General features: G+C 36.6%; 1 protein-coding gene across 14 annotated transcripts in view; it reads left to right on the forward strand.

The window, feature by feature from the left end:
• Nucleotides 1–19952, forward strand: part of b3galt1b (UDP-Gal:betaGlcNAc beta 1,3-galactosyltransferase, polypeptide 1b) — a 185226-nt gene that overhangs the window by 70194 nt on the left and 95080 nt on the right. For 4 of the 14 annotated variants that reach the window (XM_051905174.1, XM_051905177.1, XM_051905186.1 and 1 more), the window contains exon 2: nt 12694–12865. The exons of 8 other annotated variants lie outside the window; for them this stretch is intronic. The gene's annotated coding sequence lies outside the window, so the exon portion shown is untranslated. Of the gene's footprint in view, nt 1–12693; nt 12866–16797; nt 16863–19952 lie in introns of those variants that run through there. 2 more of the 14 variants (XM_051905179.1, XM_051905181.1) reach the window with 2 other exon arrangements.

A 19952-nucleotide genomic window follows, 5' to 3' on the forward strand; every position in this document is an offset into this window, starting at 1 on the left:
AAATCCGAGAGGTTTCTGTCCATCCATAAAGATCCAAAGCAACTACCACTTTCATGCATTAAAATGCTAGTCATTAAAGTAATCCACGTGACTCCAGTGGTTTAACCTAAATTTTTTGAAGCAACGCGAGTGCTTTGTTTGCACAAAAAAAAAATAATTTACCTCTTTGTTTATAAAATAATATTATCCAAATGCTTTCTATGTAGGAAGCTCACCATAGGCTTTGGATCAAAGCCAAAGTGTGTGTACAGTAGATTACAGTATGTGTGTTTCCTCCTACTTTCTCAGCCCACTCATTAGCAGTTGGCTTCACCCTCTTTAATAATCCTAAGGTCACTCTAGATCACTAAGGGTCATTGTGATTCACAGTGAGAAGGACCAACAGGGGCACAGTGACCATCTGATTAGACAAATGTTTCCCCTTCAGCAAGGTGACCGTCTCCGCCTGCACAGCCCAAGTGAGCAATTAGGAGACCTGTGATTTATTGCCTTTACTGACGTCCTTTCAATCCAGCGCATATATCACCAAACCATGAGTGATTCACCTTTTACTGATTGATTGTTCCACTATATATGAAATAAGCTCATTAGAGCAAATGGGAAAATGAAATGCAGTTTAGAGCCTTCAAATAAAGCAGCACAGCGGTCGTGCCAACAGGGATTTGAACACCAAATTTTCCTCAGTAATTGTCTTTCTCTATAAATCCTTTTCACCACAGAAAAACCTCAGACTGCTGCAGAACCACAGGGTGTTTTTTCTCGGTCCTGTACTGTGGTATTTAAAGTATCATCCAAATTTTTCTGACTTTCTAAAATCCCACCCCATTCACTCTAAATAATGCTGGGTTAAAAACAACCCAAGTTGGGTTAAATATGGACAAACCCAGCGATTGGGTTGTTTTAACCCATCAGTTGGGTTAAATGTTTGCCCAACCTGCTAGGTAGTTTTATTTAACTCAACTATTGTTTAAAAATTACTATATGGCTGGCTTAAAATGAACCCAAAATGTTGGAAATTAAAAATCAGACACATAATTACTAGAGGCATCAATAATAATCAAAAGGTGAACATTTATTAATAAGCAATTTAATAAATGTTTATTACGTGAACAACGTCCACTTTGCCCCACCCTCAAACACTGTAATTGTAGCTGAGACTGGAAAAGTTTGGTTCATTTTTTCCACATATTGAGAAGATGCTGTTTTCAGTGCTGCAAATCCACTTTGATGCACTTCAAAAGGATGAGGACTCGTGCTGGAATTGATACAGAAAAACCTTTCAACGTTACTGTTTGTATCACTGTGGATAAAGCGCTGAAGAAGCCTCCGGAACTGAAATTCAGATATGGTAATAGGTGTTTGGTTTCTGACACGCACTGTAAGCAGTAGACCAATCACAACAGACTGGGCCGTCTGACCAATCAGAGCAGAGTAGGCTCTGAAAGGAGGGGTTTAGAGAGACTGAATCTTCAAACAAACTGTTTTCAGACTCTTTGAGAAATGAGGTGATGTGCAATGTATGTTATGAGAAAATTAAAGTGTTGTTTGACCTTGGATGCATGTAAACCTATTGTAATATTAGGAACCTTCAAAATAGCTTGACTTTAATATCTCAAGATTAAATGAGAGCTTTTCTCCTGCTTCTCAGATGTTTCTTCTGAGGAAAGATAGAGATCTCAAATGTGTCTTCTCTAGAGTTTCGGAACAGATTTTAGGAGAATCATGTGAGACAAAGCTAACTGAAAGACCTATTGATCTCAATGTCTCAAACTGTGCTCAGATCTTTCAAGATACCAGCATATGCAATCAGTGGAAGTTCATTCATTTTATTGCTTTTTGCATTTACTGTATGTTAGCTATTGACTCATTTGTGTCTGTTTCTCCAAAGGAATTTTAAGAGGAACATCTGAGAAGTTAACAAAACAACTGAGAGATCATTAAGCCTTATAAGCCATAAACAAAGACCCCAATGATCTCAAATGTGTTGTCTCTAGAGTTTTAAAATAGATCCCAATATTCAAGATTTCAGAATGAACTTTCCCTGACCAAATAGGTGCTATCCACATGAAATAAACTCTATATTCTTACTGTACGTCAATAATTGACTCATTTGTCTCTATTTTTATGTCTCCTAAGGTATTTTAGTCGATTGATTCTTCAATGAAACATAACAGAGAGCTCCATTAAATCCCATGAGCTATGAACGAGCAACCTCTGAGCAATAAAATTTGCCTCTGGTACAAAATTGATTTTTCCCCCATCACCACAGGAGCAAGGTATCCATAAAAGATAATTAAACAAACACCCAGATCTTTGAAGTTCACTGCAGTCTAGTCAAACGCTGTCAGTTTTTCTCATGGTTTACTAACTTTCCTTGCACCATTTCGTATCTGCTATATAGGTGCGATTACAATATGGAACGGTGACATGAGCGGTTGATGTGCGGGGTTGAATTTGCGTGAAGGTCTGAGCTGTTGAGTGTCATCCATCTTTGCTCCTGTCTGTGCCGTAATGATGTCTGTCAGGCTGCAGCAGAGAAAGAGAACTGAAGGTTAATCTCTCCGTATCCCTTCAGTGTTCTGAATGCTTAAAGAGCCGTCAGGCCGAGCTGACCGTGCCGTGTTTACGGGTCCCCGTCTCCGCTCAGAGATCACAAAGTCAGAGGTCTGACACCTCTGAGGCACTTTTAGAAAAGCAATGGAGAGAAAGTGCAAAAGAAAAGACTCTTTGTTCTTTATTCTCTCATGTGGGTCTGTTGCAACCCAGGCTCATTGGAAATACGTGCCTCTGGCAGAAGTTCTGCAAAATTATATTGCGTTGCCTCTTGCACATTTCGCGAGACTTTGAAAGTGAAATGTCTGGTGAGTGGCGCTAAAAGTGTGTTCAGTTTTATCCAAAAGAGATTAATGGGAATCTGGCAAAGTTTTATTACATTGCTTGTTGTATGTATTGCTGTATTTTGTAAGTTAAATATCAAGTGTGTGGCTCTGAAAGGTTATAATTTTTTAACTTTAGTTAGTGTGTAATGTTGCTGTTTGAGCATAAACAACATCTGCAAAGTTACGACACTCAAAGTTCAATGCAAAGGGAGATCAACTCCACAGCAACTACATAAATTTATCCACTAACCATTCAGAAACGTCCAGTTTCATTCTAAAAGTTGTAACTTCTTCCTGAGTCTCTCCATCAGTGTCTGTACTGACAATTGTCATTTTGGCTGTGTGAGATTCTCCAGCTTTGTTGTTGTTAAGCAACCGAAGCGCGAGCTGTTAAAGCTCCGCCCTCTTTTGGAAAGGGGGCCGGGAGCAGCAGCTCATTTGCATTTGAAGGGCCACACACTAAAACGGCGTGTTTTTGCTCACACCCAAATAGGGGCAAATTTGACAAGCTATAATAAATTATCTGTGGGGTATTTTGAGCTGAAACTTCACAGACACATTCTGGGGACACCAGAGACTTATATTACATCTTGTGAAAAGGGGCATTGTAGGTCCCCTTTAATGCTGTATCATTTTTGAAAATAACGTACCACCTAAACCTAACTGAGAGTGTTAACAAAAGCAAATGTGAAGCAACCATGCCATTGTAGCTTGTTTCTACAAGTCTTTGAGCTCTTTTATCATGACACTTGTTTCATAGGACTCGTACCTGAATGCATATTTTCACATCACAAGTGCAAAGCTGTACCAGGTGAGCTGCTGAGCAAGTCTGCTATGGCAGAAAAGCCAAACATATGAGATACAAATGTGATGCAAATGTCAAAATACAAGATTACAAATGATGTACTATGGTAAAAGTCTTTTGAGGTCATAACATAGTATTGTGCAAGGAACCACGAGAAAATAAGTATTTATTAATTGATAATCTGCCCATGTAATCCTAATTTTGTGTGAAAAGGAATAAAAGTTATTGGTGTTTTAATGCAAGTTTTTAGTGTTCATTTCAGCTGGAAACTGCAGTGATTTGTACGTATTAGTATTAGTGTTTGGAGTTTTGCAAAAAATGTAAGTAGAGGCCTTTCCGTTCTCACAGTCTCACCTTTCTGCCTGCACTATTTTTAAGGTCTGTTCCAGCAGTACTCAATTTGTAAATTGCAAGGTCCCCGAATGAAGACCAGTGAGTGTGTTTAACACGACTTGACAAAACTACAAGGCTCCCATTAAGATTAGATTGGTTTGTTTGATTATGTCTGGAGTGATGTTGTTTATTTGCATCCCAATGCATCTTGTGTAGATTGAGCTTAAAGGTGTTGTTGACAGCATTACTACAGACAGTGGTGATAAGCTTCGTAATAACTTGCCTTACGTTAAATGAAAGTAAATAAGATTGTTTAGCAAACAGCTTGCATCTGTGGCAGTGTTAGATATACCATTATATTTTTTGTTAATATTTTAAATTAGACTATTTTTATATTTTTTTTTTGTTTTAGTTGAAGTTTGATTTTTTTAATTTTTATTTATTTATTTATATGTCTGTATATTTTTTTTTTTTTAAAGTTTTAGTTTTAGTTTATTTAGTTTTAGTTATTGTAGTACTTCAACTTAATAATAATGAAAAATGAGAAATGTAAACTTGGCAACTAGCTGAAATGAAATAAGTTTTTTTAATATTTTATTTCAGTTTAATATTTATTACAAGTAATGGAATTTTTTTATTATTATTGTTTTAGTTTTATTTTTAGTTAATGATAATTTGTGGCCACCGTTTTTGTATCTGTGACATATCTGATTGTCAAATGTTACTTGTTTCTTGTTTGGACTTTTATGTTTAGTTTGATTTAGTTTCCTGTGTTATGTTTCTGTTTTGTAGTTCTTTGTAGCTCTTTTGGTTCCCCTCATTACTCTCTGATTGTTTGCACCTGTGTCTTGTTAAAGACCCACTGAAGTGCCTTGAAACACGTAGTGTTATTTAGGGCAAATTCCAAACGGAAGGGAACATCCCTTGAAGGGGACTTTGGAGGGAGCAGTTTGTTATGCACCGTTTATGTAGCCGTTTGGAATGCACTTGGCGAAGGGAGCAATGAAAGACAATGTAATTTCTTCATTATCTTCAGCTGGGATGTTCCCATGATAACGCAGCACAGTGTCCAGCTTATAGATAACAGTAAGACTAGCATATTCATAATAAAAGCCAAAAAACTTCAATTTTGATTTCATGGGGACTTTAATCTAGTTATCCTAGTGTTTATAAGCCCCAGTGTTTGCTGTGTTAGTTTGTCAGTTGTTTCTTGTATGCTTGGGTTCTTGGTCTTCGTGTTCCCTGGTTTCTTGTTTCGTTTTGTTATTAAAATTCCTGCACTTAGATCCTCGTCTCTGCCTGCTATCCTTGCTCGCCTTGTTACACTCATGTTTTTACTTTCGGCCTTTCTGCTTGCCTCTGAGGTTTTGCACTTCACTGCCAACAAGTTAACTTCCTCAGTGTCTGTCAAAACCCAAAGTTAATGTACGTAAGAGGGCTGTTGAGGAATGTAATTGGTTTTTGAGCACTTAATTGCATACTGGAGCTGTCAACAATGTTTCAGTGTATGCCACACATCCATTAGGGTGTCTGTTTGGAAGAGGAGACTGGAGAGAGAGAGAGAGAAAGAGAGAGAGAGAGAGAGAGAGAGAGAGAGAGCATGTCGAGAGAGAATAGTGTGAGAGAACTTAGCTGAGGGTCTGGTGAGGAGCCGCAAACATTCCCTGCTGTTATCCATCACCCCGATGTCATAAGAAATGCTGATGAAATCTGTCTCTCGTGTTCAATAGATCCGCTTAGAACAGCAAGATTTGGCATGCTCGTCCAGGCTAGTTTATGCTGGTTAGTGCTGGTTTGGAGCAGCTGGTTGATCTATATATATATATATATATATATATATACAACAGTTCTTTCTGGTTCTCGAATTTGATTAGCTTTGAGATATTCTCCCAGTATCAGCACTGGTACCGTTTCACTGTTTGTATCACTCCGCTTGTGGCGACTGTCATTGTGGCCGAGCAAATCCACTGTATTTTTTTTACAAATACTACTGTTGTTGTGTCACGAAATGCAGTTTTAAGAGTGTAGGTGCGAATGTAGTTATTTAGACCTCAAGTATGTGACTTATATATATAAACATAGTGCCTATTTTACGATTTGTCAAAATAGGCAAAATTTTAAAATTTTGACAAATTTGATGTAAGCTCTTGGCCGTCAAAGGCCGTTCAGCGCTCATGTACCCGCAGAGAACAGCTTCATCTTGGCCAGTTCTGTGGGAATTTGCCGCTGGCTCTTATGTAGATAGTGGTTAAACGAGATATAATTAATTTGGGGTATATTAAACGGGTTATCTTTGGTCTTATTAATATATTATTTGTTCCAGAGCAAAACGATTTGGGTTAAGGGGAAAATTAAGTTTCATAACTTTATATTTAGGCTATATTTAACTTAAATCTTGTACTAGAATGCTGAATTGTTTGCTTGTATTTTTTATTTATTTGATTGTGTTTAGTGTTTGCTTGTGTTTATATCTTTTATAATGGCTATTGTTGTTAATTTAAATATTGTTGTTCAATAAATATTATTTTATATAAATAATATGCCATATTTGGTATTGAGAAAGGGTCCGTCAATAGTATCAGTGAAAGTTACATTATTACGCCATTAGATGGCGTCAAAGACTCTCTTTATGAGTAAGTCAGAACAGTTGTTTTAGCATTGTGGGAAATCCCCATAACTTTTAAAAGGACAAAGACAAAGATATCGCTTTCCTCAGTGGACATTAAAACAGATTTTTTATAGTGGATATAATATTATGGACATCGACCTGAAGAATGAATGCTATATCAGATGCAGGTAATACACTTTAGTCAATCTCTCTCTCTCTCTCATATAATACCATAATAATCTACAAAATACAATAAGCTTCAATGAAGTGACTCAGCGTTCCTTCGTTACCAGTTATAAAGTGGCGTTTTCGAGTTAGTAACGGAGGCTTAGACTCAACTGTTAAACTGTCAACTAGAGATTTAAATCCGTGGCGGAAGGAAGTAGTTCCTCACAAAAGAGGGTTTTTAAAGACACTCCATTGTTTTTCTTATTTATTTACACACTTGTGCCGTTGAACTGTTGTATAAAAGCAATATCACACCCGTAGCCATGTGAAATGGCTGTATATCAGCATGCTGTGATTACCTACAGCCGAATCACAGCCGTGCTGATATATAACCATATCGCACTGCTATGTATGTATATGTGTGTGTGTGTGTGTGTGTGTGAAATATAATATTATTAATAATAATATTCCGTCTAATATTCTAGTTAAAAGTGATATTCATCTGAATTGTTTTCTTCACACATTACAGTGTTCATATCAAGCATGCTCTTCATAAAAGTGCCTATATTTGAAGAAACGCCTGAATATTCAATATACATCACAGAGCCGCGGTGACAAGCTGTCCTGGTCTTTTCAGCACGGTCCACTGCTGTTTAGAAAGAAAGAGAAAGAACAGGACAAAATATAGTCAGAGAAAAAGAGCAAAAGGACAAGAGAGTCTTCTGTACAGTGTTGTGAGCACAGAACTCAGTGTCCCATCCCAGCTGTGAATATAACTAGCTTCTTCTCCCCTGTTAATTTGGTGTCATTTTGATTTGTTTAGGTATCCAGAACTTGCATCCCTTCCGGCCATCTGCCTAATTGTGTATTTAAGACGGCAAAGTATTTTCTCAGGCCAAATTGAGGAAATAATTATTACTTAGGGATATTATTTGTGATTAAATGCTGTCATTTTTTCCTTCACTGAGCAAATGGTCAGGAGCGATGTTTGAAAGTGGACACTTTAAAGCAAACATCGCCTGTGTGAAGAGCATGCAAACAAAGAAACGCTCTCATTTTCTTTTAATGAACACAGTAATGACAAATTCGGTGGTCTAGATCACTTAATGAGAAGCATTAGTCTAGCCTCTGAGACACTGAGCAACCCTGTTCACTGAGAAGAAAAAAGTGCATTCAGATCAGGCCTTTATCAGGTTGTGATCGGTCCATTTACCCCCCAACCTAAAGCTCGCTTGCTAATTTTAAAGATATATTCCTATTGGCTTCCTCTCAAACGGCTCGCAGTGCTGCTGTTTGTGAGTGTTTGCCAAGTGTCTAAAGTAAAAAAGAGCTGTTTGATTTCAGATGGCTGATGGAGGATTTCTCAATAAAAGCTTGAGTTGTGCATCACCTCTCTGCTGATTTTTACTGTCTGTTAAATAAATGGTTATAGCTTGCTGAAAGCATATGACCTTCACCTGTTACATTATTAATTCAGTGAGTGGCATCCAGTTATCATTATGGAAATAAAAAATATTGGTAACACTTTAGTATAGAGAACACATATAAACTATTAACTACGACTTTTCCCTCCATAAACTCCTAATTTACTGCTTATTAATAGTTAGTAAGGTAGTTGTTAAGTTTAGGTATTGGGTAGGATTAAGAATGTAGAATAAGGTCATGCAGAATAAGGCATTAATATGTGCTTAATAAGTACTGATAAATAGCCAATATTCTAGTAATATGCATACCAATAAGCAACTAGTTAAAATTCCTTAAAATAAAGTGTTACCAAAATATACTTTTTAATTATTAATTAATAATAATTATCAATATTATTTTGCACTTTGAATTCAATTATGTGGAGAAATATCTTAAAGTGCCCTTATTATGCTTTTTTTGGATATTATCTATCATGTAGTGTGTAATAGAGCTGTTTGTGAATGTAAAAGGTCTGCAGAGTTTCAAAGGTCAAAGTGCAGATATTGTCTCCTAAAAGAAAGAACCGAACCGCCTGAAACAAGTCGTCAGTAATTCCAGTCTCACTTCCTGCTCGAACCTACTTAGGTTTGTAACAAATTTGCATAATGTCTATGGTCTTTTTTGGCTGCCGGCACACAACATCTACTTTGTCCCGCCCTCAAATACTAGTTGTAGCCAGGGCTCGACATTAAATTTTTGCTGTGGCTACTGGATTCCCAAAGTTACTAACCATTCAGCATTTTCACTTGCCACAATTTTGACATTGATATCAGATATTTTTAATATTATCTCATAATTTGGCAGCAGGTATATTAGGCTGCTGTCAATTTAAGACCTTACGCACGGATCCATTATACTGTTACACATGCGTTTTCTTTCTCAACTGTTTACGTTCACTTTTACAGCATTTTCACTTGCCACAATTTTGACATTGATACCAGATATTTTTAATATTATCTTATAATTTGGCAGCAGGTATATTAGGCTGCTGTCACTTTAAGACCAGACGCACAGATCCATTATACTGTTACACATGCGTTTTCTTTCTCAACTGTTTACATTCATTTAAAACATAACTGACTGTGTTTACGTGAATACTCACTAAAACCAGCATTTTGACATAATTTTGTGTGTATTTGACTGTTTAAGTGCAATAAGCAGCGAAAAATAACTTAATTTAGTACTGAGAGGTGGCTTTATGTGCACGCAATTTGTGTGTGAGCACAAAATCTGCGGGAATGAGTAAAATTATGCACAATATGCACAATTCCACACCGAAATTCAAGCCCTGTAACACCTACAATGTTCATCCGGAGCAAATTAAACTAGTGGGTGAGGGGAGGCGGGTTTGTGTGCCAACTCGCTGTCAGAGAGATGAGAGAGAGAGAGAAAGCGCAGCTTGGTATTGTGTATCTATTCTGTGGAAAATCAAACTATGTTTTCTATAGATTTGCCAGGATACCAAAGTCAGCAATCAAGTCAGAGAGAATTTTATATGAACTCAAATAGTTCTCATCAAATTCTCAAACTAAATTTCTAAAGCTTTGCCATCCTCATTAGCATAGTTAGTTCCTCATTAGAGTTTAATGCAAACTAAGTAAACACACAATATAAGAGGGATTTTTTTTTTATACCTCTAGGCTTGTTCCAGTTTTATTATAGATAAATAATGTCTTTTTGTCTGTCTTCATTTAAAAATAAAGATGGTCTCAGTAAGATACTGCTGTGTGCCAATGAAGCATCTGCATCATTTAATATAGTTAGTTTAGCAATAAATTGCACTGACTTCCTAGACAAGATTCAATAATGGCTTGATTAGAGATATATTGAATGAAAGATCTGCTCGGCTATGATTTATGAACGTAATAGTGATTAGGCTTTATTGAAGTGCTCAGACGTCTCACATAATAAAGTGGAGAAGTACATCATCATTATTGTAACTTAAGTTTTCTCTGCAACATTTCCCAATTATCCAGTATCCAAATTATTTTCAAATGAAAACAGAAGTTTCTGTACAATGCAGGGCAAAATAATTGGCCACCTGTTTTGTTATTGCTTATGCTGTAATTGTCTTTTTAATTATTTGTATTTGGATCCATAAGTCCTTTTGACTGTGAAAAGACACATTTTGTGTCACATTGTTCCCGTTTCCTCACATTTCCCTTGATTCTGAATGTAAGAGAAAAGCCAGATTAATAATGCATGTCAGGAAAGCTTAAATACAACAACAAGCAAACAAGTTTGTAGAAATAGGACATGATGAAGCTGGATCTGTCCCAGGAACAGATACTCAGCTGGATGAAATGGTCTGACGAGTGCAGTTTTCTTTCCTGTGTTGATGTATTTTAGGATGTTTTGGTAACACTCTACTTAAAGCGTTTATGTATAAAGGTACGTTATAATGCATTATATCTTTTTTCATAAATAATTATAACCAAAGTATTATACTGCATTTACAGATTCCATATTCCATCTGAAATTGTTTTTTTGTCATGTGTTTTAGTGCATTATACTTTCTAAAAGTGTACAATGAATAGATAAGTATTACATTCTATTATAACTGTGGTTACTATTATTCATTAGACCATACAATGCATTATAAGGTGCATTACAAGGCTTAATTAAATGGTTAGTTCACCCATAAATGAAAATTCTGTCATTAATTACTCACCCTCATGTCATTCCACACCCCTAAGACCGATGGCTCAGTAAGGCCTCCATTGCCAGCAAGACAATTAATACTTTCAATGCCCAGAAAGCTACTAAAGACATATTTAAAACAGTTCATGTGACTACAGTGGTTCAACCTTAATGTTATGAAGCGACAAGGATACTTTTTGTGTGCCAAAAAAACAAAATAACGACTTTTTTCAACAATATCTAGTGATGGCCGATTTCAAAAACTGCTTCATGAAGCTTCGAAGCTTTACGAATCTTTTGTTTCGAATCAGTGGTTCGGAGCGCGTATCAAGCTGCCAAAGTCACATGATTTCAGTAAACGAGTCTTTGTTACATCATAAGTGTTTCGAAATTTCAATGGTTCACCAATGGGGGGCGTGACTTTGGCAGTTTGATACACGCTCCGAACTACTGATTCGAAACAAAAGATTTGTAAAGCTTCGAAGCTTCATGAAGCAGTGTTTTGAAATCGCCCATCAATAGATATAGTCGAATAAAGTCGTTATTTTGTTTTTTTGGTGCACAAAACATTAAGGTTGAACCACTGTAGTCACATGAACTGTTTTAAATATGTCTTTAGGAGCTTTCTGGGTATCTGAAAAGTGTTAAATATCTTGCTGACAATGGAGGCCTCACTGAGCCATCAGATTTCATCAAAAATATCTTAATTTGTGTTCTGAAGATGAACGAAGGTCTGTGTGGAATGACATGAGGGTGAATAATTAATGACAGAATTTTTGGGTTAACTAACCCTTTAATACATTACAAATACTTTTATCATGCATTATACAGTATATAATAGCTTATAAGTAACTTATTTTAAATTACCAACAACCAATAGCCTTTAGTTTAGGTCTCAGTGATGAAACACGATTTGGTGGTGGTATTAGTGGGAGGTGCATTCTTATTCTAGAAAGCATTTGATTGGAAGAAAAGTTGGATTCACTATCAGGCAAGATGAGTCATCAAATTTTTGCTCTGTTTTCCAGAAGAGAAACACTGTAAATTTTTAATGTGTATTTATGCTTAAAGTCAACTTTTTTGGAGTGCATTAGCATTTAGATGACCTCAAAACAAACCAACATGGACTAAAAGCCACGAAGGTCCAGTGTTGATTTCATGAGGTTTGGAAAGAAGGAGCGGGAGATTGCCGGCTGGATATGATTTTGCAATGCATGTATTGCATACCCTATTTTTGCGCCTCTGGCATTACCGCATGACTATTTAATATATTAACCATTTTCTCATTGATTGAGCATAACTACACTTCAAAAGATTTTTTAAATGTTTTTGAAATAATGCTCACCACCAAGACTGCATATTTGATCAGCGATACAGAAAATATAGTAACATTGTAAAATATTAATACAATTTAAAATTAATGTGTTCTATGCGAATATATTTTAAAATGTAATATATTCCTGTGATGCAAAGCTGAATTTTCAGCAAACTTCAGTGTCACATGATCCTTCAGAAATCATTCTAATATGCTGATTTTCTGCTCAAGAAACATTTCTTATTTTCATCAGTGTTGAAAACAGTTGTGCTGCTTCATATTTGTGTGGAAACCATGATACATCTTTCAGGATTCTTTAATAAATAGAAAGTTCAAAAGAACAGCATTTACTTGAAATATAAATCTTTTTTTGTAACATCATAAATGTCTTTACTGTCAAATTTGATCAGTGTCTTTTGAACGTTAGGGTGTACTTTACTATGATATAAAATATAAGATATGTCATACTGTCCATCTCCAGGTACAGGTGCATGAGCTGGCTGGAACATGGAGAGACATGGAAACGGCTCACAATTATTGGCCCAATGTCCATATGTGGATCCTCTGTGCTCTGACAGGCATCCGATCATCATCCCAGCTCTATCACTGTTCATCTGTCACCAGACTAGAAGTAATTGTGTAGCTCAGAGCAGGTGTGTCATCCAGCACCTACACACAGCCATGCTTTTCCATCTAAATGAGCTCTCCTTTCCTTCATGTACTGTGCCTTTTCCTCTTTCTAGTCACTCTCGTTCTTTTTGTCCTTCTCTGTCAGTTTATCTGATGCCTTCATCACGGTTCTGACTTACTCCTTGCTGTCCATTGCTTTCTCATCCTGTTTATTTATGTGATTTTTCTGCCCTTGGACTGTTAGCATAACATTCATTCAGGTCTGCCTGACAAACATAGATTTCTTTCCTTTTTTGGCCTACTGTATAATGTAAGTAACTGTATTAAACATTTAAAAAGGTTTGCAAATGTCAGGTTTACAAGCCTGACAAAGTCACATAAACACAGAAAGATTATTGTATTATTTACAGAGTAACAAAAAGGCGGAATATTTTAACTGAGGCAGAACAGGTTTCTTAGATATTTATAACTGAGTATCGTGCTGCTTTTACTTCTTATGCAGGCCTGTTAGCCGCACTTACTTTATTTGTGCTAACGTACTTTTTCACCTGTGAATTCACTGTATTGTAATCATAACCACAGGTGGCTTGTCTGTTTCAATATAAAACAGCATCCATCCTACCTGTTTTGACTTTCAGAGGACTGGCATTTTGTTTGGATAGAAATCCTTATATTCACTTCTAATGTGTGTGATGTGCATAAGCATGGAGCAAAAAAAAATCAACCAGTGGAAAAAATGCAGAACTGCTAGTCAAGCGTGTCCAGACTTTTGACTAGTAAAGTACTTTTTTTCTTAAAAGCACAATATGTAATTTTCGCCGCTAGAGATCGCTTATTCAAAACATAGGCTTAGCTTGATGATGCTGTGAATGAGCGTGGAATCATGGGAGTTGTTGTCTTCACCTCCACAGTCGATGGAAAGCAATCCGATGGACTCAGGGAGAAATCATGTTCATGCATGAGCTAATGTATTGTGTAAGTTTTTTTGCTAATGTAATGTGTAAGTTTTATTAATGTTACTGTAGCTGCGGAGCTTATATTATGCTTATGCTGCAGTCGGCTGCTTCCGCTCTTTTTGTTGCACATGTGAGGTAAAGCAGCACAGTTTTACATGGTTAAAACAATCCTACTAAATACATTTGAGTGTGTTGATGAGACTTGTTGAACTTTTGGAGTAATCTAAATGACATGCAGTTAATATAAAAATATATTATATGATGGAAAAAGCTCTTTCTGATTATGCTATGTTAGCCACTTGACAAAATAGTGTTGTCCCTAAGGCATGGTAAAAACATGGTACTCGTAGTAAATCAAGAATTCAAGCTATTCAAACAATAAGACTAACCGTGTTAAGATATATAACAATGATTAGTTTTCTGTTGATGAATGTATCCAAACAATTGCTCATCTGTCTAATAAAACACATGATATATTAAAGCGTCTTTGGTGTTTTCATGGTTTCTACGAAAGTAAAACTGGAAATCGAGGGTAATGCGGATATGATGTCATTGACAGGCGACGAAATGACAGTCCGTGTCCTGGTTAAATTTGCTGATTTCTTTGGATTTAAACATTGTTGGAGACGTTTGGGATAGTGTAAGTACTAGGGCTGTCAAGCGATTAAGATGTTTAATCTAATTATTTACATGATGTGGCGATTAATTAATCTAATTAATCGCAAATTAATCACACATCAAATTTTGGAAATTACCCACAAAAGATCATTTAAAAACATTATTGTGTAAAGCATCAAATAGACATTACAAAACGTAGCTTCAGAAAGAAATATTTTATTTGATTCTACATGAAATTTATTACACAAACATTTGGAACATGAAAATGAGTAAATGATGACTAAATTTTCATTTTTGGGTGAACTACCTTTAATGTTTTTTTGTTTGTTTGTTTGTTTTGTTTTGTTTTTTATGGAAATTGTATTCTAAATACGAACACTAAATCTGCCAGTAGGTGGCAGTAAATGTCTTAATGTTTAAGTTATTGGGCCCAATTTTAACCATCTAAGCACATGGTCTAAAGCGCATGGCGCAAGTGCACTTAGGGCAAGTCCGAATCCACTTTTGCTAGTTTTAGGATGGGAAAAATGGTCGGCGCACCCGGTGCATGGTCTAAAAGGGTTGTACCTAGTCTCTTAATGAGTCATGGGTGTGTTTTGGGCGTAACGTGCAATAAACCAATCAGAGTCTTATCTCCCATTCCCTTTAAAAGCCAGTTGTGCTCGCGCCATAGCAGGTTCGCTATTTACATGGCGGAATTTGCAAGCGGAAAAACTGAACACTTCTCTAGCAAGGAAACGGATCTGCTTGTGTACGAAGTTAAAGCGCGTAAGCCGACCATCTACGGGACAAGCCGCATTCCACCAAAGCATTTTTATCTTTATGCACACAATAATAATCTTTTACATCATAATCCTTTTATTTTTAGTATTTGGCATGTTTGTGTGCTGCTGCGCGTTCCTGTGTGTGTAACAAGCAGAGTGTACGCGTGTTGTGCACCCGCATATAGGCACATGTTACTAACACACCCTTTAAATAACAAAAAAAAATACTGCACCATTGACTTTAGAGCAGGTTTCAGTTGGTCAATAGCGCAGTCATTTTCAGTTAACTCAAAATAGCAATGCGCCAACAATGCACCTGAACACACTTTGTTTTCAGACCAGCACGCCCATGGGTGCACAAATGGGTGTGAATGCATTTGCTATTTAAACAACATGGCGCTGGACATGAAAATGATAACTGCGTCGGGCTGAAACTAGCAAAAAACACTTGAGTCGTGCCTGGCATCATTCATTCATTCATTCAATTAGTTCAAATGGCTGATTTTCGTTGGCAAAATTGAGCAAAACAGACAATGTTGTGTCTAAAATGTTGTGACTAATATTAACTTTTTAATTTATTGAACTGTTGTATAAAATCAGCATCACATTTGCACTCCTGCTATTCAGGACAGAAAAACAGCACTCATGTTATATTGCACTCGTTGCTCGTGTGACTATATCATATGATGTGAATATGAGTCAAAAACTCAAATGGGACATATTTACACCCCATATCTTAAATTTTAGGGACATTCTAACTACATTATATAGCAGGGTTTCTCAAATCTAGTCCTGGAGGGCCACTGTCCTGCAGACTTTAGCTCAAACCATGATCAAACTCACTTACCTGCTATTCTCTAAAGACCTTGACTTGCTTGTTCAGGTGTGTTTGATTAAGGTTGGAACTAAACTCTGCAGGACAGTGGCCCTCCAGGACCAGATCTGAGGAATCCTGTTATATAGGCTTCATCACACAGTGAGTTGTTACCCTGCATCATATTCGTCATCACTCACCTGTATGAAATGCCAGATGACCTACATAGGTCGGGGGCGGGGCAAGTGCGTTAAATGCGTTAATATTTTTAAGCCGTTATTTTTTTACCGTAATTAATTAATCTAATTAACGCCTTAAATCAACAGCCCTAGTAAGTACACAAGTCAACAAAATATATAACATTGTTCTAGTGGATTTTGGATATTTAATCTAAAAATCTTACATATTGTGCCTTTAAAATGAACGAGTATTTAAGTGAGCCAGCAATACAGATTGAATGAGCATGGAGCTGAGTTTGTGTGTTCATGCAAGCTCCAGTTTTTACCTGCTCGACTGCTGTGAATTCTGTAGTACATTGGAAATTCGCAGTCATTTAGGCTGCATTATAGCTTTGCATAAATGCCTGCTTTTTCTTGTTTTTAAGGAGAGTGAAAATCTTCTTGCGAATAAATCTTGCATCTTTATTAGTCTTTTATGGCAGTGCAATCCACTAAACGACTTTGCTCGCACAGCCGTTTTACGTCCAAGAGCTCCTGTCTGTAGCATATGTGATGCTGCCATCATTGATGTGACATTCAGGCCCATTGTGTATTCCAGCTAGGAGCCTGTAAGCAGTTTAAGAGCCGATTTCATCTCGGTGGGGAATGTCTGCCTATCTCTGGCCTGTCACTTAGATACCACCGGAACGGTAAATATGATTAATCTACCTCCTTAATTACCCTGCAGTTCCATGCCACTAGTTATCAGCTGTCAGGAGCAATTAATATCTCTACAATAACTCTCCATCTTAGCCAAGTTTAGAAAAGAATGAATATTTCACTCTTGTAATTCTTTGCTTGGTTAATAGCTGTCGCCACAGAGCCGGCGATGCTCAGACGGAGAGGCGTGTAGCGCTTCGGTTTTCAAACTGCATTTTCGTCCGGTTTTCTCTCCTAAAGATTGGAGGAAATGAAACACATTCATCATTTCAAATGACAGTTTGTTTACAAATGAGTGCAGTGGATTTTATGGAGGAGGACAGGGATGTTAGGAACCAAAAACTCGTTCTCTGTTCGCTGATTGCGAAATGATCAATGCACATGAGCTCAGATATTCGTGCAGCCAGAGCAGAGGCTGTTATGGCACTGTAATGTGCGTCTTCGCTCGTCACATGTGGAGATGTATTAATCAGGTCAAAACTGTTTCATTAGAAAAGATTCTATCTGACCTTTCTACAACAAGATTCGCAGAGCTCTAATTTCCCGTGAAATAGCACGCATCAGTAAGTCTGACATTTACATCGACGGAAACTGAGAAACGCATACGGATGCCAAAGACGTGGTGTTAAAATTAAGCCGTGTGCAAAAGTGAGACCCCGGAATGAGCCAAATTAGACTTAATGGGGAAGTGGATCATGAATACCATATTAATTAACACTAAAATATTGCTGCTGTTGCTGTTCGCTGCGCCGTGGCATGAAGGGACCGAGAAGGATTAATAGGATTCGAGTAGAATCAACTAAATAAAGTCTTTAATGAGGTCATGAATATTTGATTCGCCAGCCGAATCCGATGTATTGTACTTTGTTTTGAAGCCGGGGCCAATTAGAAAGATGCTCATCTCCATCATCATTGTAATCATCTGGAGGAGTGATGACTGTGTAGATGTGCTTAGTGCTTTCATCATGTTTTCATGCTTAAGAGATGGGAGGAACAAAGAAGTCAAGGATAAATACATAACTTACGATATGAGGAGAAACAAAAGGCAGCGTCCTTGCTGCTTCACTGCTCTGTCAGTCAGTGACTTCACAGCATTTTTGCATCTTAATGAAACTGACTCCTGACTAGCTTCATTACATCATGTCTAATGATCAAATTTTAGAGAGCTAAAGAGAATATTTAAACATCCTGGGATCAGATTCAGAGTTTTGTGTCTTGCGGTTCATGTCTGTTAGATTCGAGAAACTAATCTGACTATATTAACTTTTAATAGTTATGTGCATTTAAAAATGTTCAGTCTTTCTCTTTTGACATCTTGTTTACAGAGGTGTGCACAGATTTTTTGTCTAATAAAACTCCTTAAAATGAGTAGTTAGTTGCTAAGGCAGCATTTATAATATTTAAGTTTACAGTTTTTCATCTGATATTTTATTTTATTCACTGTAAACCCTTAAAGCTCAAAATAATTAATTGGTTTGAGTAGGACAAACTTAAATTAGTTCGGTCAAATTATCTTTATGAGTATTTAGCACTTTCTTTTTCTTTCAAGTTCACAGAACTGATATATTTTGAGTAAACTGAACTGTTTAATTGTTTTGAGTTTTTTTAACTTATTTCTTTTAGATGAACCTTAAGTGTTATAGCTAGCTAAGGGGTCTTGAATTAGCCTGAAGGGGTTTATTCTGAGATAACAACCGGCTGGATGTACATTATCCTGCTTATTACACAGCTACTTGCCACATAAGTAAGTAATTAAACACAAAATATTGATCTGAGTCGAAATATTTTATTAGCTCTTTAAACACAAAGCTTCCGCGGAGAAAGCAGTTGCTAGCGCGGCAAGTTCAAACTAGACAGACATTTAAGGGACATACGGTACAGCCACACCACTTATTAAACGGCATTTCAACATAAATTATGGGGATAAGAGATATTGATCTGAGATTAAATGTTTTAAAATTGTACCTGTTTGTTATCTTATAATCCAACAGTGTACAAAACAATAGTCACAAAATGGCAGCGGCTGCATTTGTATGAAACAAGAGAGAGTCCACTATACTGGATGACATAATGAAATAACTGTACATAAAATATTGATTTGACTGAGTTTTAATATTTTATCAGCTCACCAAACGCAAAAAATTTGATGTAGAAAAACCGTTCCTAGCAAGCGTATAGCGCTGTTATCTTCAGTAACCCGGATGAGCCTGTGTTATCTGTTTTTAGCGCGATTGAACCAATTCGATTCGATTCTGATTGACCAATCAGAATCAAGTATTCCACAGAGCCATGTAATAATTAATGATAACAGATACAACTTTTGATTTTAAGTATAGAAATTAACTTTAACTAAGTTTAATAAATGCTGTATAGAAGTATTGTTCATTGTTAGTTCATGTTAACTAATGTTAATAACAAATTAATCATTGTAAAGTGTTAGCATTTTAGTTTTAGTTACACTGATTAGCAATAGCAAATAACTATTCGGAAACTAGCCTATTAGTTATTTAAAAACCAGTCTTTAATGGCTGTAATGCTTGTTCAACAGCTGAAATCTATAGAAAAGTTGATTTATATGAAACAACATGCTGAAAATGTCCACAGATTTCTCTGAAATAGGTAAACACACACAAAAAATAAACATGAAATACTAATGTTAAGCAATTCTGGTTTGTATTTTGGAGTCTAAATTTAGTAGCCAAGTCTGGCATAAATTAAAGAAATGGCTATTATAGTTTGTAGGGGGAAAAAAAGAATGTATTTATAAATTGACTGTAGATCTTGGGTGTGCTGTCTGACGCTGAGACTGTGTGACACGATTTGGACATGTTCCTAAATCCAGATACTGTCATCTTAAAGATTGTAGAGATGTAAAGTTATTATGAAGCACATATCAACCCTTTAAGAGGATGGCAGAAAGCATATGAAATGCTTTTCCCTGTACAGCTCTCACTCCTGTCTCTTTAAGACGTGCCGCCTCACCTCTCCCTGAGCTGTCCGTATCCGTCAATGCAACTCCGCCGCTCTCAGACAGGTCACTGTGGACCTTCCATACAAAGCGCCTCTAATAATCAATTGTT

Source organism: Ctenopharyngodon idella, chromosome 9, assembly GCF_019924925.1.
Source record: "Ctenopharyngodon idella isolate HZGC_01 chromosome 9, HZGC01, whole genome shotgun sequence".
NCBI classification, from domain to species: Eukaryota; Metazoa; Chordata; class Actinopteri; order Cypriniformes; family Xenocyprididae; genus Ctenopharyngodon; species Ctenopharyngodon idella.